Genomic DNA, 10,116 nt, shown 5'->3' with positions numbered 1-10,116 from the left:
AGGAGACACTGCACCCCAGGGCCAGGAGTAGGAGGGGTGCAGAGGTCTGTGTATGTGGCCCAGTACTGGAAATTCAAGGCCCAGTTCTGCAGCAGCAGAAGGCACCGCAGGGCTGTATCAGTGTAAGAGTGTGTGTGTGTTTTTCTTTTATTTTGAAGTGTTTTGTGCGAGCGTGCGTGCGTGTATGCATGAATGTTTGGTGGAGAGTTTTGTCGTGAATGGATGTGTTTGTGTGTATGCGTGTGTGAAATTGAATACATTTCTTTGAGTGTTGTCTGTTGTGTATGTGTGTGTGTTGTCTGCAACGCGAGAGCATTTTACTCATTCACGCGGCAAAATCGGTAATAAAAAATACATATGCGTCATGATTTATAAGTTTTATCGCAGGCGGCTTGAACAATCTGCCCCCAGAGAAAACAACAGATAACCATGGTCTGGCGTGCCTAGACCAACCGTTCTTTGCAAGGCTGCACTAACTATTCTTTGTAATACGTTCTCCTGTTAACCTAAAAACAGGCATTTCCTTGCTTTGCCATTTATTTTAGCACGATTCGCATTAAAGGGTCGTGTAATACGCGCCATTCGATCAGAAAGTGTCCTGGCACTATAAATTAATGATTCTTCATGATTTACAAGTTAATTATCAGACAAAAAGAGAGAGTAAAACTTGGAGAAGCTTCGGGTTTGTGAAGGTGTGTGTATAATTTATATAGTTATGTTATGTTATGTTATACGTTGTTTTATATAGCGCACGGCTACTCAAAAAGAGTGTCCCGGCGCTTTTATTGAGAACCTAAGGCAGAGTGAACACAACACAGTAATATAAAAACAGATAAAAAAGCAGAGAAAACAGGGTAGATAGATAGTTTCTAATTGATGCCGAATATTTTAATTTCTGATTTATTGTATTTAGAATGCTAGGCCCAGCAGAGTTCCCTACTGTACAAAGATCTTGACACGAAACGTTGCCTGCATATATTATTTTGACAAATTGCCGAATTAATACCCCTCTAATAAAACCTATGTCTTGTATTCTAGTAGACCAGCTGGAGGGATATCTGACTGCTAATATAGCCGTGGTTGGATTTGATATAATTATGTGGAGAAATATGATGCGCGACCTGTAGACAGACAACGAAAATGTGATGGATGAGGAACATTTTAAATCCTGTACATCTGCCCTGATGAATTTAATCCATCTGTGATTTCTAGAGCCTGCTACCCTTCCATACTTTCATTCTAGGCGCTTTATTGGCCCTGTCTATTGTAATGCTTAATGCACTTCCTATCAACTAAAGGGCCGCCAGCATTGTTTCTTCCTCGCATGTTGTGTGCGCTTGTGATGATGAACATGTGAATGCCCCTTTTTGCAACAGTAACAGCTGCAATTTACAGCTCTCGGGGCCTCAGTCCCTCAGTAATTTCTACTTTCCATAGGGTCCCTCAGGGTCTCACTGGTAAAAAGCAAGCAAGTCCAAGCTACCCAGCCCTGCCAGAGTAACTGTACTAGCGGTTTCAAGAACTCTTTTGAGACCGAGTTACCAGCAGGCAAGGCTGCCTGTGTCATTTTAGAATCGAATAAAAGGTAGTATTTTATAGATCCAACTAGCTGCTACCCATGCTGGTTACATTAGGTAAAACGCACGTACATGCCTAAGAGGAGAATATATGATGATACAACGAATTTTGTTGCAACGCATGCCTTTACCACGCATGCGTTACAAAGGAATTCGTTTAGCACGCATAAACCTTTCACCGACTATTTGCGTGGTGACGTCATACGTCGTGAAGAGAAAACTGCATTTTTTTACCGATTTCTCTTAATCGACTCTGATGCCGACGTGACTTAAGGTGAGTTGTTTTATTTGGGGGGGAGACCCCCCAAGCCCCCCCCTTTTTTTTTTTTTACTTTTACCACATATGCCTTTACTACAAACATCGTAGTAAAGACATGCGTGGTAAAGGCATTAGTTGTAACCACGCATGCGTTGTACTGCATGCGTGGTTAAAGATTTCGGGGAAACGGCTTCGTTGTAAAAGCTGTTTCCCCTAAGAGGAACCCGGGATTGTCTACAACGCGATGGTAGGAGTCCAATTAAAATGGCAATCTGAGCCCACAGTTAAATTAAACACTGCCCGGCGTCAATGATGCCAGCTCCTTTCCTGCTCTTGGCTGAAGGGACGTCTGCTTCTTTCCTGAGTCCTTGAACTTTTGGCTGTCACGCTGTCAGTCTTTAGTGTGCAACATTAGGCGTCCCACTGCGCTCGCTCGCTCGCAACGGTGCAGTATGCCAATCATTTTACGCCTCACCACTTTCAAATGTCACCAGCCGCCACTGCTGCCCAGCATTGGCATCAACAAGATGAGACCTGCTGCCTTTGCCAAGGCTTGTTTCTCTGAGTTGTCTTGTTCATCCCACTGTTGCATCAGGACCTCGGGATGAAACCCGGACTGGATCGTCTGCTGACGCCTGGATCGGGGAAAGAGGAACGCTCTGTTACTAGACACAAAGAAAGGACTGCTCGCGGCGGCAGCACCGCGCATGCGCACCAGAGCCAGGCCTCCAGAGCGCAGTCATAGCTCTGGGTCCGCCGTCGGTGACCCGGAAGTGGATGTGCGGCCGGCAGGTCAGAGGTCAGCGGCTTATGGTGACGTTAGCGCTGAACACACAGAGAGAGGCGGAGAGCGGAGGAGCGGGGACGAGGGAGCGCACCGGCCCCGGGGGAGAGAGAGGTGAGTCCCGGTCTGTGGAACCGAGCCGGCGGGGAGGGGGAGGGAGGCTGACTCCACCGGGGGGCGCGGACTGCCCTGACTGCAGCCGGTCCCCTCCAGGGCCTCCCTGAGCTGGCAGCTGCTCATCTGGGAGCCCCTCCCGGGGGCTGCCTGAGCCCTGTCCCCACCCCGGGGGGCTGCCCACTCCCCGCCAGGGGCCCTCGAGCCGGCAGCTGCTCATCTGTGGGCTGATTCTCCCTCACTCATCCTCCCCCGGGGGCTTCCTGAGCCCTGTCCCCTTCCGAGGGGGGAGGGGAGTGGGCTGCCTCATCCTGTCCCCCCCCCCCCGGGGGAGCTGCCTCCATCCGGTCCCACCCCAGGGGCTTCCTGAGCTGGCAGCTGTTCATCTTGACTCTCCCCTCCCCGGTGGTTGCCCGAGCCCTGTCCCCTCCCCCGGGGGGCTGCCTGTCCACATCCCCGGTTGCTGGAGTCCTCCATCCCACCCCTACCGCCCCCCCCTGCCCAGGGGGTCTCCTCTCTTGATTCTTTTCCAGGAAGTGCCCTCCTGCTCGGAGGCCGAGGGGCCACCTGCTGCCGCAGACTTCAGTGGACAGCTGTCTGAGCTCCAGCCCAGTGGTCTCCCATGCACCCCTTCTACAGCAGCTTCTGTAGTGCACCCCCACCCCTGTGACACCCCTGTACCCCTTCTCCTACAGCAGCTTCTGTGGTGCACCCCCCACCCCTGTGACACCCCTGTACCCCATCTCCTACAGCAGCTTCTGTGGTGCACCCCCCACCCCTGTGACACCCCTGTACCCCATCTCCTACAGCAGCTTCTGTGGTGCACCCCCCACCCCTGTGACACCCCTGTACCCCATCTCCTACAGCAGCTTCTGTGGTGCACCCCCCACCCCTGTGACACCCCTGTACCCCATCTCCTACAGCAGCTTCTGTGGTGTACCCCCACCCCAGTGATCTCCCCAGCAGTTTCTGTAGTGTACACTCACCCCAGTGACTTCCTTGCACCCTTCTACACCCCCACCTCCGTGATCCCCATACCTTTTCTCTTACAGCAGGTTCTGTGGCGTACCCAGTGTGGCCTTCCCCCACTTCAGCTTATATGTATCCTCCTTCCACCACTCCCCCTATAGTTGTGGAATTTACGGCAAAGCGTTCAGACTCTCTAGATATTCCAGTTCTCCGGCCCCTCATTTGTGACAGTGGAATTTCTTTTTGCGAAAAGTGCATGGACTATGTATGTGAATGAAATGTGGGCTACACTGAAAATGATTCTTTTACTAGCCCTGTACGTCAGTAGTGTTATTGGCTCCTCGCAGTGTCTTTTGGTCTGATTACTACTGCAGAGCTCATTCCCGCTTTGAGCACGTCACTCTTTGTTGAATGGAGGCTGTATAACGTGGTGCAATAAAATATTGGGATTCATGATTATAGCCATGTCACCAGCGTTTTAATAGCCTGATGTTCAGACAAGTGGTCTCTAAAGAAGGAATTAATTTGTTGTGTTGGGTTTAATGCAATGGTTTTCATTAGTTTACTTGGGTCAAGTTTTGTCTGTGTGAGTAACCGAATTTTGAAGAAATGAATGAATTTTTTCTAAAATTCTTAGTAATTTCTTGACCAATCAATCAGGTCATTTATAGAGCGCACTACTCACCCGTAGGGTCTCAAGGCGCTGGGGTGGGGGGGCGGGGGTGCCGTTACTGCTCGAACAGCCAGGTCTTGAGCTTCTTCCTGAAGGAGAGGTGGTCTTGGGTCAGGCGCAGGTCGGTCGGGAGTGAGTTCCAGGTCTTGGCGGCCAGGTGGGAGAAGGACCTTCCTCCTGTTGTCGCTCTTCGGATGCGGGGGACGGCGGCGAGGGCGTGGCTGGTTGATCTGAGGGGGCGCTTTGGGGGTGTAGAAGTTGATCCGGTTGTTGAGGTAGCTCGGGCCTTGGTCGTGTAGGGCTTTGTGCGCGTGGGTGAGGAGACGGAAGGTGATTCTCTTGTTGACCGGGAGCCAATGCAGATCTCTCAGGTGCCCGGAGATGTGGCTGCGTCGGGGGATGTCGAGGATGAGTCTGGCCGAGGCGTTCTGGATCCGCTGGAGTCTCTTCTGGAGCTTGGCGGTGGTTCCGGCGTAGAGGGCGTTGCCGTAGTCCAGTCGGCTGGTGACGAGGGCCTGGGTGAACGTCTTCCTCGTCTCGGTGGGGATCCACCGGAAGATCTTACGTAGCATGCGCAGGATGTTGAAGCAAGACGAGGAGACGGCGTTTACTTGTCTGGTCATGGAGAGGGAGGAGTCCAGGATGAAGCCCAGGTTGCGTGCATGGTCCGTTGGTTTGGGTGCGGTGCCCAGGGCGGGGGGCCACCAGGAGTCGTCCCAGGCGGAGGGCGAGGAGCCCAGGATGAGGACCTCCGTCTTGTCCGAGTTCAGTTTCAGGCGGCTGGTCGTCATCCATTCGGCTACATCTCTCATCCCTTCGTGCAGGTTGGCTCTGGCGGTGGCGGGGTCGTTGGTCAGGGAGAGGATCAGCTGGGTGTCGTCGGCGTAGGAGATTATGTTGAGGTTGTGTTGGCGTGCGATGGCCGCGAGGGGGCTCATGTAGACGTTGAAGAGGGTGGGGCTCAGTGAGGATCCTTGAGGGACGCCGCAGATGACTTTGGTGGCCTCTGACTTGTACGGTGGTAGGCGGACTCTCTGTGTTCTTCCGTCGAGGAAGGAAGTGATCCATTCCAGTGCCTTGTCCTGGATTCCGATGTTGCCGAGGCGCTGTACTAGGGTGCGATGGCAGACAGTGTCGAAAGCCGCGGAGAGGTCCAGGAGGATGAGGGCCGCTGTTTCTCCGTTGTCCATCAGAGTTCGTATGTCATCGGTGGCAGCGATGAGGGCAGTCTCGGTGCTGTGGTTCGCTCGGAAGCCAGACTGTGAGGGGTCGAGGGATCCATTCGTCTCGAGGAAGGCGGCCAGTTGTTTGTTGACGGTCTTCTCGATGACTTTGGCCGGGAACGGGAGGAGCGAGATGGGACGGTAGTTCTTGAGGTCGGTGGGGTCTGCTGTGGGTTTCTTGAGAAGAGCGCTGAGTTCGGCGTGCTTCCAGCTCTCAGGGAAGGTGGCGGTGTCGAAGGAGGTGTTGATGATGTCCCGCAGGTGGGGTGCGATGACAGCGTCGGCCTTGTTGAAGACGTGGTGAGGGCAGGGGTCAGTCGGAGATCCGGAGTGGATGGAGTTCATTGTGCGGATGGTGTCTTCGGTGCTGATCGGAGTCCAGGTGCGGAGGGTGGTGGTGGGTGGCGTTGATGCGGTTGTGGCTTGCGTTGGTTGGTTGCTGAAGCTGTTGTGTATGTCCGCGATCTTGTTGTGGAAGTAGGACGCGAGGGAGTTGCTGAGGTCTTGCGACGGGGTGATGTCATTGTTTCCGGCGTTGGGGTTGGAGAGCTCTTTCACGATGTTGAAGAGTTCCTTGCAGTTGTGTGCGTTGTTGTCCAGCCGGTCCTTGTATGCATTTTTCTTGGTGGCGCGGATCAGTTGGTGGTGTTTCCGGGTGGCGAGCTTGAGGGTGGTCATGTTGTCCGTGGTTGGTTCCCTTCTCCAGACTTTCTCGAGGGCTCGACAGTTCTTCTTGGAGCTCTTGAGTTCGTCGGTGAACCATGGTGTTTTTCTGCTGCAGGGTCTGTTGGGTGGGGTTCTCAGAGGGGCGAGTTCGTCCGCGCAGTTGTTGATCCACTTCGTGAGGTTGTCGGCGGCCTGCTGGGGTTCGCTGAGCTGGCGGGGGGGTGCTGGCTCAGGGAAGCGGTGAGCTGGTTGGCTGTGATCTTGTTCCAGCTTCTTCGGGCAACCTGTTGCTGGTGGTGGTGGATCGTCGTTCTTTTGAAGGTGAAGTGGACGCAGCTGTGGTCCGTCCAGTGGAGTCCTGTTGCGTGGCTGAAGGTGACGTCTTTGCTGGATGAGAAGACGGCGTTGAGTGTGTGTCCGGCGAGGTGGGTGGGGGTGGTCACCAGTTGCTTGAGTCCGAGGTTGTCGAGCAGGCTGATGGTGTTGCGGTCGTTGTTGTTCTCCAGGTGGAAGTTGAGGTCCCCCAGGAGGATGTAGTCGGCGGAGGGGAGGGCATGCGGGCTGACGAAGTCGGCGATGTCCTCGCTGAATCGTGTGCGTGGACCCGGGGGTCGGTAGATCAGGGTGCCTCTGAGGGTGGTCTTCGGGTTGGTGTGGATCTGGAAGTGCAGGTGTTCAGCGGTGGTTAGGGTGTCGTCGGTGTTGGTCGTGATGCGGATGGTGTCTCTGTGGATGATGGCGATGCCTCCTCCCGTCTGGTTGGCGGTGCGGTCCCTCCGGATGATCTTGTAGCCTTCCGGGATGGCGATGGCGATGTCTGGGGCTGAGGAGGCGTTCATCCAGGTCTCGGTGAGGAAGGCAACGTCAGGGGCGGTGGTGTCGAGGAGGTTCCAGAGTTCTACGGCGTGTCTGTGGACGGAGCGGGTGTTGAGCAGGATGCACTTGAGGTGGTTGCTGCTGATGTTCGGCTTGGCGAGTGCTGGTGCAGGATGAGTCCGGATGCAGGTGAACTTGCAGGCGTGGCAGCTGAAGGGTCCGTGGGTGTGCTTCGGGGCGGCTCGATGACATCCTGGGATGCGGCCGGTGTTGAGTGCGGTGAGATCGGCGGCGTTGTAGGTTCGTCGGGTCGGCTTCCGTCGGTGGGGGCCAGGGGTCCTGGCGCTGGTCGCGATCCGGTCGCGGACGGGCGCAGACGGGCTTACCTTTGGCGCGCCTTCGGCACACAATCGGCGCGCCCGCTGCGCGTCAACGCTGCGCGTTCGCACGGTCGCCATTTGAGGCGAAGTGCGCGGGTGGGCGGAGCAGCTGGGAGGCGGGAGCGGGGAGGGAACAGAAGGAAAAAAGGGGCGGGGTCGGCGGTGGTGGCGGGAAGCGGGGGGCGGCGAGGAAGGCGGGAAACAGGGAGGAGAACGGGCAGAAACTACAAAAAACAAGCACAAATGAGGTCAAAAACGCTTAACACGGGCACAGACTACGATAGGAAAACAAGCACAAATGGGGTCAAAAACGCTTAACACGGGCAAAGAATACGAAGAAAAACAAGCACAAATGGGGTCAAAAACGCTTAACACGGGCAAAGAATACGAAGAAAAACAAGCACAAATGGGGTCAAAACCGCTTAACACGGGCAAAGAATACGAAGAAAAACAAGCACAAATGATTGCAAAAACAGAACAGAGCAACGACAGCAGGGTCAGCCGGCAGCGAGGCAGGCAGCGAGGCAGAGGGCACAGCAAAGGGGCACACGCAGCAGCTGGTGGCCGTGCGGCGCGGGGGTGTCCCACAAGTGGGTGTTGAGAGAACAGGATGTTGAGAGAAAAGGAAATGAAATACTTAAGATACATACATTGGTGGTGCGCGTTATTTTTGCGATGCATAGTCTGCTTCACCAGAAGAGGTTAATAAACACATTGACGTTTCTCACAATTGACTAATATCTTTCTGGTTGTTTTTGGAATAATCCATGAATGTGGAGTAGTGTGGCTCACTGGTTAGAGGCGGCAGGCCTGAGAGCAGAAATCAGCCTGGGACCAGGGTTCAATTCCCGACGCGGCAGGGTCGTGGACCTTGGTCAGCAGACTCGATAATTCTCGCTTCAGTGCTTACTCTAATCAGGGGTTCCACTCGGCAACTCTGGGCATTAGCTTGCCTAATCTCCACAACGGCCCCACCAATTCCGGGGATGCCTGGCTCCACCTTGGGGACTCCCAGCAAGGGACCATCCCACAGGGAAAAGCCAGGACGGGTTCCCCAGAGTTATACAGCGCCGGGACGCCCCGTTGCTGGGGCAGCTGTGCGCTTTACAAGTATACTACATTTACATTTACATTTACTTAAGCAAACGCCAGGGCATGTATAAAAGTTGGTCTCTATTTATCGTTGAATATGTGGTGTTGATATGAATATGCCACCTTACTACGCATTCTGTTTTCCTGCAGGTAATTACAATGTGGTCGTTACAACCGCGTTGTAACAACGCATACCATTACTCCGCAAGTCGTAACAACAACTTGCCCTGGGGGGGTGCTGGATGTTGGAATAGTATAATTTACTATTCCAACTCCAGTATGTGCAACAGTAGGGAAGGTGTTGGATTTTAAATCCAACACCTTCTGACCCCTCCACAAGTCGTTGTTCCGACTTGCGGAGTAATGGTGTGCGTTGTAATTGTTTGCAGGGAAAAAAGATTTGTGGTAAATTGTTTACCGTTTTAGGCATTTGCTTATAGAGAGGACCTCTGTTTTGCTCTTATTTACTGTATAACCCAAAATTGCATTGCAGAGGTTAACCAAGTCCAAGATCACTGGAATTCAGGACTCAGATGGTAATGAGCCAGAGTTTAATGTCACCCACGAAGGCAGGACTCGTTTTGTATGATTTTCTCTATCTGGTTTTAATCTTATTGTGAAAGGGTTCGCGTAATTGAATTGTGGGATAGGGCAAGGCTACATTGGAGGATTTCCCTGGCAAGGGAACTCGCGTGGAACTTTGAATGTTAATTAACAATGAAGCTGTGGGTTTATAGTGAAGACGTTTATTAAGCAAAACAAATTTCTCTGCTAAGTCATTCATTCCCTTTTTGAGCTGAGAAAATATAAGTTCAATTATCTGTGCCAAATCCAAGAGGACGCAGCTATCCTCTCCCTTGATGCTACACTTGCCTTTGATTCTATAGAATGGTCATACCTTTTCAAGGTCCTCCTCCGCCATGGTTTTGGTCCCAAATTCATCCAGTGGATTCGACTGCTCTACACTGATCTCTGGGGTCAAGTCTATGTCAATGGACAAACATCCATGCCATTTCCCCTACACAGAGGTACAAGACAGGGGTGTCCTCTGTCCCCATTGTTGTTCGCACTCACCCTGGAACCTCTGGCTCATTGGGTCAGGACTGACAATTCCATCCGTTGCCTCCGGTGGAATGACGACACAATTGACAAGATCTCACTCTACGCGGACGACATCCTCGTCCACGTCTCCTCCCCCAAATCCTCTCTTAACAGTCTACTACACGTCATCACTAATTTTGGCAAATACTCTGGCTTTTCCATCAATTGGTCCAAATCAATACTATACGTACTACACGGCCCACCCCCTCCTCTCCCACGAGGCTACTCAATCGAAGTGGCCCTGGATGGATTCAAATAACTAGGCATCTTTATCACCCCAGACCCAAAAATATTCTTTGACCGTAACCTAAAAGGCCCACTTCAAAGACTCCATAACGACATCTCTCACTGGAGATCACTCCCTCTCTCTCTCCCGGGCAGAGCAGCCCTCTTTAAAATGCTTGCACTCCTCGTTTTCTGTACGCCCTGCAGAATTGCCCATTTCCCATAGCCGACTCTTAT

General features: G+C 53.0%; 1 protein-coding gene across 2 annotated transcripts in view; it reads left to right on the top strand.

The window, feature by feature from the left end:
• The first annotated feature begins 2,536 nt into the window (after nt 1–2,536).
• SRP54 (signal recognition particle 54) overlaps nt 2,537–10,116 on the top strand; it is a 190,843-nt gene continuing 183,263 nt past the window's right edge. The window contains exon 1 of one of the 2 annotated variants that reach the window (XM_078659377.1): nt 2,537–2,734. The gene's annotated coding sequence lies outside the window, so the exon portion shown is untranslated. The remainder of the gene's footprint in view (nt 2,735–10,116) is intronic. The other variant, XM_078659378.1, reaches the window with a different exon arrangement.

This window comes from Lissotriton helveticus, chromosome 9 (genome assembly GCF_964261635.1).
Source record: "Lissotriton helveticus chromosome 9, aLisHel1.1, whole genome shotgun sequence".
Lineage (NCBI taxonomy): Eukaryota > Metazoa > Chordata > Amphibia > Caudata > Salamandridae > Lissotriton > Lissotriton helveticus.
Note: the sequence above shows the minus strand (reverse complement) of the source record. Positions and strands in the feature narration are given on the sequence as shown.